Source organism: Mastigoproctus giganteus, chromosome 6 (genome assembly GCF_048544385.1).
Source record: "Mastigoproctus giganteus isolate SK-2022 chromosome 6, ASM4854438v1, whole genome shotgun sequence".
NCBI classification, from domain to species: domain Eukaryota; kingdom Metazoa; phylum Arthropoda; class Arachnida; order Uropygi; family Thelyphonidae; genus Mastigoproctus; species Mastigoproctus giganteus.
Genome location: NC_143580.1, coordinates 217,361,087 through 217,370,382, shown reverse-complemented (window position 1 = coordinate 217,370,382; position 9,296 = coordinate 217,361,087).

Genomic DNA, 9,296 nt, shown 5'->3' with positions numbered 1-9,296 from the left:
TAAACAAACGAACACTTAAAGAAATCAAACCACTATCTAAAATGGTTTGATTTGAGTGTTTCTTGGTTTACAGGAAAAAAAAAAAAATTAAAATAGCCCTCTAAGCTTGTGTTTTTTATTTATTTTTAGTAAAGTGTGTGGAGTTTTTTACAGTATTAAAACAAGCAGAAATTGGTGGCAACCTAAAAATGATAATAAAATACATGAAACGACGGTCCCCCGCTGTTATTCTCACATTACTATATATGGTACGATATGCACCGAGACAGCTTTGTATTAGGAATGCCCACATAGTACTTGTTATAATATGGTATATAAAACTTACGTACATTATACTGTACATCCTTCTGTACTTACTATATGGAGCTGAGCTTTGGGCATCCCTGTTCCTAATAAAACGAATTTTTCATGATGAACACTGGCTGCCGAATACTTGGTCGCAGGAAAGAGTCCATCATACAGATGTTTTTCTCCCACAGCCTACCGCATATACATTGTCCACAGTTAAAACAGTATGATCACCTGCCTAATAGTGAGCATATCCTCCTCTTGCCACCAGTACTACCACCACACGGCGAGGGACTCTAAGTTCTCTAAGTTCTCTAAGCGTTGCAGGAGGTACGTTGTACCATGTCGCCAGGATTGCATCTCGTAGATCTATGATAATTCATGGCGAAGGATCCAAAAGCAGCATCTGTCGATCCGAATAGTCCCAGAAGTGTTCTATAATATTCATATCCATCGAATTCGGCGGCCAAGGTAGTACACGGAAGTCACTTACGTGTTCGGCGAACAACTCCCCAACAATTCCGGCAACGTGGCAGAGTGCATTATCTTGCTGGAACACGCCTGTGCCATTCGTCAAGGGTTATACCCAATCAGCCATAATGATAGGTAGTTATACCAATAGGAAAATATAGCACGAGGAATATGCCCGGATGGATGAATATGGAACTAGAAAGTCTTACAGAGAAGGAAAAGGCACCATGACAAAGTTACAGAGCGATCAAAAATACTGAAGCTAACAACAGCTACAAGTTGATTTGTAATGGTATCATAAATAAGGTTAGGGAAGCTATGGCTGAGTATGAGAAAGCACTGGCTACGAGATCAAAGAATGGGAACTAGGAGTTTTTCATGTACGTAAATACAAAGAAGAAGAAAATGAATCAGATCGGACCCTTGTGTACTGGTATAAGATAGTCTAAGTTATCTCAGCTGATCCTGCCGATGAACTGAATATTTACTTCGCATTGGTCTTTACTGACGAAAGACTTTATGCTTACGAGGGAGGCTGGCTATACAAAATAAGTCATTTCGAAATTACAGATGACTGTTTATTAGAAAAACTTTCAAAAGCAACTAAGGCTCCAAAAAAAAACCAAACTATTATATTTAGGCCATCCGACTAATTAAATTCATCTGCCGTGATGTGTCTTATGTCTGTTAATTGCGTGTGTTCTATGAAATAGATTGGTCGATTTGTCTGTTTTGCTGGACGAAAAACCCCAATTTCTCGGAGAAAAACCTTGCTATCTACGCCTGAGACCGACTAACTCAGCCACGGATTGAAAAAAAGCCCATTACAGTTCCTCGCGTCATCGACGGGATTCGAACCCGGGCCTTTTCCACACGGTGTGGGGAGGACGGTGACGATACCACTGTGCTACCTGTGCAGATAACTAAGGCTCCTGAAGTTGATGGCATACCCAGTATTTTTTAGAGAGGACTGGAACTCTGGAGCAATTTATTTGGATTGGAAAAGTGCCAACGTATCGCCAATACATAATGGCTTCTAAGAGTGAATTCGATAACTACAGACCGTTTAGTTTGCCTTTAGTGGTAGGGAAAATCTTAGAGGGAAGATTAAGTGTGCAATTCAGGGACATTTAGATAGAAATGGTTCTGAAGGACAAAAAACATGGCTTTTTTTTTTAAAGGGAAAATCATTTTCAACTAACCTGGTAAACCATTTAGAAACTAATGAGCTAGATGTAAGGAACGATTTCAGCATAGTTTATTTGGATTATAGCAAGGCATTTAACTCAGTTCTTCGTGAGATTTTATGTATAAATTTGAGCATGTTGGGATTACTGCAGAGATTATATGATGGAATGCAGGGCAAAAGGCAAAGGATTAATGGATATTTTCCAGACTGGTGTAACATCAGAAGTGAGGTCCTCCAGGGATTGGTTCTTGGAACATTGTTTCTGATTTTCATAAACGATATCGAAGAAGGGATAAAGGATGTGATGTTAAAATTTACAGTCGAAGTAAAGACTGGTAGGGTCGTTAATGATCTGTAAGGACCCGTCCTTACATTAATTAATAAAAATTGTTAAATATTATGAGAATTTAACTGTAGTACGAATAGTGGTTTTCTGGTACAAACAACATGGATTAAGAAACACTGGAATTCAAAAATACCTTCCAGTCACTCTCTGTTTAGTAGTAGCTTGTTTGTATAGAAGTTCTTTGACGAGTGAGTGAAAGTAATATACCATGACAAATCCCCCATTAAGACAGAGGCAGATGCACCATAGAAAGGGCCAAGAGTGCTTAAGCTGGCCCTCCTAAAGATTTCACGGTGAAACGCTATTAGAGGTGGGCGACGTCACCAGGTGTGCGCGCGTGAGGTCACGGGAGGAGCTGTGACGCTTCTCAGCTGACCGGAACTTCCGCCTCTCTTTCTAGATTGTTCTCGTATGTTCGAGGTTCACGGAAGTTGGGACACAAAGAGTAAAGAAGACCCGCCCACGGAAGAGGAGAGGAGACAAATGAGAACACAGGAAAAAGGATGTGCAGATCTCCTATTGGCCAGGAAGAAAGTAGAGGGAATTTTGAGAGGGAGATTCTGAAAAGGTTTTCGGGGCATTCTGGAAGAGTTTTCGTGGCAATCGGAAGAAGTTTTCGGAGGAGGCTGAAGAAGTTCACGGAGCGGTCTGGAGAATGAATTGAAGGAGTTGGAGAACGATACTAAGCAGAGCAGTAGTCTAATTTGGGTGATAGCTGCAGACCTGAGATAGATGGAAGCAGTGATAGAAATTCTGCATATCCCGACAGCCCGTAGGAATGTTCACCTGTAAACATGGAAGCCGTAGTGAGGAAGAAGGTAGAATCACGCCCTGAGAATCATATAGGCAAAGCCAGTCGAATGAGTGGTCGAACCATTGACCTACTCGAAAACCCCTCTATCCACGGAAGAAAAAATGCTGACCGGTAAAGAGTACGCGACACTGATTGATTCCAGCCGTGCAGTACCCGGTAGGGAAACACCATGATCACCGAGATCCCCAAATGAGCGCCCCCGCATTCCAGTACCTGAATGACCGATATGAAAGGAAGCCGAGCAGAGAGGGAAGTTCCAGGCCAAACACGTAAGTGCTAGAGAGTTTACCGACATAGGTGTACTTAATTTATTAAGGAGAGGACTTTAGGAGAAAAATGTGTATATTTAAGTAATGAATATATGAATAAACGGGTAATGTATTTAAGACGGACGCAGCCTATAATTTGGAGTGAAGCTCCTCATATAAATGCTTGCTGGAAGGAGAGGGTATAAGAGATAACTGAGAATTGTTTAAGGTTGGGAAAGGTTTTTATAATATGTATGAAATTGAAGGTTGAAATTTCAATTTATTATGAGTTGATTGGTGGAGAGTATTTCTGATTTGAGTAGGGGCTCATTAATAAGTGATATATAAAGGTATAGAGGATTAACTGTTCTGAAGGGTAATGTTAAATTGAATTGATTAATATTTCCTGTTGACCTGATTGCAGAAAGGGTGTCTGATTGAATAAATGCAATTTTTTTTACAAATTGAGACACGAACTCTGAAGGTTTTTGTGAGCCAGTTCATTGGCGGGTAGTTGTTGGTTTATTATACAGACTGTTCAGAAGAAGAGTGGGAAGAATCTATGTAATGTGAATGACACGACCTATTGAAGTCCCTGTAAAGAACATGAAGAGACACCATGTCATAATGAATAATAATGTGTATTAGAATAGGATATCAGATGATGAAACAATTGAGTTTGAACAAGATAATTACACATATAAAGGTTAATGAATTAACAAGTCACCAGCCAAATATAGTTTGACCAAATACTATTGCTAATTTCTGTATGATATGTTAATAAACATTGTTTTATTTTACATTCATGTGTTGGAGTCTGTCATTCCGAAACTCAGCCAATCCTGTGGAGAAATACTTAAAATAATTAAGGTCCCCTACGAGTCAGGTAATCTTCTGAGAACAAACAAGTCAGATGCTAAGTGGGAGGATTGGACTACGGGGATATACATATAAAAAAAAGGGGATAAATTATAATAATTAAAATATAAAGAAAATTAGGGCAAAGGAAAAACAATAATACCGCCCTCACAATTAGCGCCCCAACCAGGGATAAATAGCGCTAGATAGTTTAAGAGAAAAGAGATAGTACACAATAATACACCAAACCCCCACAATAGGCATGAACAACCCCCACAGATCAGTTCCAAGTAGGGCTTCAGGATGACTTGAAGATTGATCAGAATCATAGCAGCTATGTTTTAATCCAGCAAAATGCAAGGTGGGGTTGAATTAATATTACATTTGGTGGGGTTGAATTAAAAACAGTAAAGGAAGAAAGGAATCTGGGAGTTACGATACGGGCAGGTATAAAGTTTTCTGAGCAGTGTAAACAGCGGCCAGGAAAGCCCATGGTGTCTGATGGATGATTTATCTAAGAATATCCTGTAGAGACTGGGAGGTCATATCAAACTGTATAAGGCAATTGTAAGACCGCGTTTGGAATACTATGGCCCAGTATGGAGATCTCATCTGGAAAAAAGGCATTGAACTTCTTGAAAGGCCAAAGGCGGCCAACTCGCATGGTGAGATCAGCAAAAGGGCGACAGTACGACTTCGATTATGTGGGATAAAGAGCTTGTTAACCAGGCAACTTAGAAGAGACCTGTTTGAGGTTTAGAAGGCTGTGAGAGGGGATAGTGAAATGAATGAAGACGGAATTTTCATTGCAATAAAGAATTTAAGAACTAGGGGCCATATTTTAAAATTACAGGGGAAGAGGTTTAGGCTGGTTTGGAGAAAGTTTTCTTTTATCCAGCGAGTTGTTGATTACTGGTCTCTGCAGATAGTCGAGGCTGACAGTTTGAAGAAATTCAAAGGTCAACTGGATAGTTATGTATGAGAGGAGGGAAGCACACAATTTGTATTTTCTTATATACTTTTTTTTTTTGGGCTGTGCAGAAAACCCGTTGCTTTCTTGCACTATATGGCTAATACCTAATACTAATACTATGAATTGTGTTGGAAATGAAAAAAAAAAAAAAACTCTGAAGAATAAAGTTTTTTTTATGGCTAACTAAACACTTATGGCAAACTATCCTCAGCTGATTTATTACTACCGTATTCGTTAACGAAAAAAAGAAGAAATTCACCGAATTTTTAAAGATTTCGATTTTGAGGTTGTTTTACTATATTTATGCAAAAAAAAAGAGAGAGTTAGAGCAATTTATTGCAAAAAAGACTGCAGACATTCTATGTTACTAATTATGTTACGACGGTAAGAAAGATAAAGAGTCAAATCAAGTCAAAAAGACGAATTCTCTACGGAAAACCCGGTAAGTTGATAGCTGCCTTGCTTAGAATAAGCTTCAAAGATGCAGCTTTCCTACAGACTGATATGCCATTCAAACAGTTTAAAATGTCTTTTTAACCCAGGGCGAGGATGCAGAAACGCTGTCCATGCGGTACCCACGAGGACTACACGTGTTTTTTTTTTTTTTTAGTTGTTGGCGCATCGGCTTCTGTGGCCATAATGCACCTCTCAAGATTTTTACAGTACTTTGATCCAAGCCCGAAGCGGGATTCGAACTCGCGACCTTTGTGTTGCTAGGCAGGTACTTTACCCACCCGGCGACTACACGTGCAAGCATGCACTTACATCATGAGAAGTAAGAAATTAAGTTCTGTGCATCCACTGTAATTAGCTGAGGAGAAAAATGCCTTACCCTCACGCATAACTAGCGATAGACAGAATTAGTAAGGTGGAATTCTACATAATGATAAAAAATCGTTTCTAAGTGAACCTAAGAAGATTTTCTTAGAAGGTAGTTTCACAAAAAAAATCAATTCCCATAATAACAGAGTTTCTTTAGGCTTATCTAATTCTGCGTTGTCAAACTAATACTCCAAAATTAAATAAAACAAAAAAGCCCTCAGGGATAAACTTGGACGCAATAATAAAAGGCCAACATCACAAAGAAGCGTCCTTTGTTACCATAGCTACAAAAACATCAGAGATAAGGTGATATTTTAATGAGATGGTCTTCCTACAGTATCTTTTCGCTGCCTAACGCAAGCATGAACTTTCAGGTTTTTTTTTGCTTTGTTTTCTTTTTGTTTCCAAGGTAATGTATAGACGTGTTATTAGCTTTAATTTTCTATCACAATGAAGACGTAATGGACCAGCAGACGGATAACCGAGGAAAATGTCTATATAGCTAGTAAAACTTACAGAATTACGTTTTTGTTGAAGAATAATCATTGCTTATCGATGGAGAAAACTGAAAGTTATCAGCTTTATATACACTGCGTGGTAACTTTATTAGGCACATATATCTGATAACGAGTACGTCCTGTGAATTTGAAGTTGATAATAAAAGGATGCTGAATGGTCGTAGCACGTATTAAGACTGGTTTGGAAGAGACAGCGAGAATTACACAAGCCAATTCAGAAGAACAGCACACACAGAAGAATCTATAGAAAAGGCATGTAGCAGAAACAGAACGTCTATGAGACAGAGAGCGGAGAGACTGTAAGAAATGGATCATTAATTAACCTAACTGCCGTATTTTGAATGGAGTCTAGAGGCCCTGAGAGCGGTTATGGAGCACCGTCCCAGATATGTGGAAACAATATCTGGGACGGAGATCAGCAGGGTGGGGTGGACTTGAGATTTGTACAGAGTGAATAACTTTAGAGGAAAAGTAACGCTGAGAGAGAAAAAGAAAACCTAGTTTTTTTAGATGCACAGGAAACAATATTTGTAATGTGATTATGCTAAGAGAGATTAGAAGACAGGATAATCCCCAATAGAGAAATATGATCGTGCCTAGAAATCAGTGCCACCGAAGATAAGCATAGGAGCAGAAGAATTCTTTTTGCGAGATATAAGACAGGACTGAGTTTTAGGATTGAAATATACTATTGAAATCTTTGCCACACTGAAGAATTACCTGGAGATCAGCATTTAAGAAATTGGTAGTGGATATTCGAGAAGTTGAAGCTGTTTGTGCAGGGCAAGGTTTCGCAAACTGGAATCATCAGCAAAACTATAGACAGGATTTCCAGTCAATAGAAGAAGGCCATTAACACACAAGGGAAAAATAGTGAGAGGAAGAACTGAACCTTGGGGAACACCAGCATTAGTGGAGAAGTTAGAAGACAGAGAGACGTCTACCATCTCCCGTACTGAGCGGTAAGAGAAAATACTGGATACTCAATTAAAAAAAAACAGTTGGAAAACCATAAGATGGAAATTTATTTAGAAGACCTTTATGCCAAACACGATCAAAAGCCTTTGAAATGTCAAAACAACTGCTTGAGTTTCGCCAAACTTTTCCATGGAATTTGTACATAAATGGGTAATATGACAGTATATTACAAGTGGATCAACAATGACGGAATACATATTGGAGATCACTGATCAGATGGAAGGTTTCTAGATAGGTTAGGAGTTGATTAATGGATTTTTCCATTATTTCAGAACGAGTAAGCGCAATAGGACGATAATTGGATGGGAAAGATTTGTTATCCTTTTTAGGAACTGGCTGGATGTGAGCAACTTTCCTTGCAGAAGGAAAAATACTACTGGAATCAGAAAGTGCAGAAAGCTGACAAAAACAGGAGTAAGCTCAGGAGCACAAGTTTTGAGAACAAGTGGAGAAATACCATCAGGACCTGCACTTTCTCTGCTTCAAGATTTTGCAAAATTCTGCTGACATCCTTTATTATAATAAAAATGAATCAAATAAAAATAATGCATATAGTATATAAAAAATAAAAACTACTGTGTTTCCTTCTGACTTAGGTAATTATCTAGCTGACCTTTGAAATTCCCCATGCTGTTAGTCTCAACTACCCACGGAGATAACTTATTCCCAGGGCCGTGAAAATGATGGGTGCATTGGATGCCCGCACCAGGGCCCCCGGCCTATGGGGTTCCAATCGAGGAAGCCACCAAAGTCTCAACATAAATAAATGAGGTCCCTTAAATCCTTTTGCATCCGTCCCCCCAAGCACCTTTGCACGGCGTGCTTATTACAGTAAGTGGCTAAAAGAAACCTTCCCATGATCCAGTCTAAATCTCTTTTCAGGGTCCCGAGTACCAAGCGCTATAGCGATCAAGCGACTCTTTGTGCGATTCAGAAAGCGATTTCTCAAACTACGGTTCACGTTTAGTTTCAGAAGTTTTTTCCTCTGTTTACACTAGGCAAGGCAGACTTGATAAAATGATCTGAGGCTAATTGTGCACTCAGATATATGAAGCTCTCTGAGTAGTGCAGACAAGATGCCAGAACAGCACATGGGGTTTTTGTCTATGCTATACAGGAATTTTGCTAGTAGGGATAAGGAAGTTATTGTTCTATTGTATAAGGCAGTGATCAGAGCACATCTTAAATACTGCATACTGGTCTGGAGACCTCATTTTAGAAAGGATGTAGGGCTACTGAGCGGGTACAGAGAATGGCAATAAGATTGGTGAGGGGGAACAAAGGGATGCTCTTACCAAGAAAAGCTTCATTTCTGCAAATTGCAGCGTTTGGAGACCATACAGCTGCGAGGCGATATGATTTCAGGTGTTAAGGATTTGAATGGATTGAGCAAGCTCAATGCTGATGGGCCTCTTGTCCACCTTCTTTATTCTCTTGGACAGTGATTTCCCATATTCAGCCTTTACCAACCTCACCTTTTCTTCGAAACTATTACAGATCAACTGTTGGAAGAACTCATTCGGAGATGGATGTACTGCAGCCATGGAGGGATATGCTTGATCTGGAAACAATTTCTAATGACCTGTGACAACGAAGTGTGTCTCTACTGGTATCAATGGGCCTAATATGGGCCATCAAAACATTCCCTATACCATAGCACCTTCATCACCAGCTTGTATTGATGGTATATGGCAGGATGGATCACTGGATGCTATTTTTGCCATATTCTGGCCCTCCCATTACAATGAAACAGCAGAAACTGGGATTCGTCCAACAGGCAGAGTTTTTGGA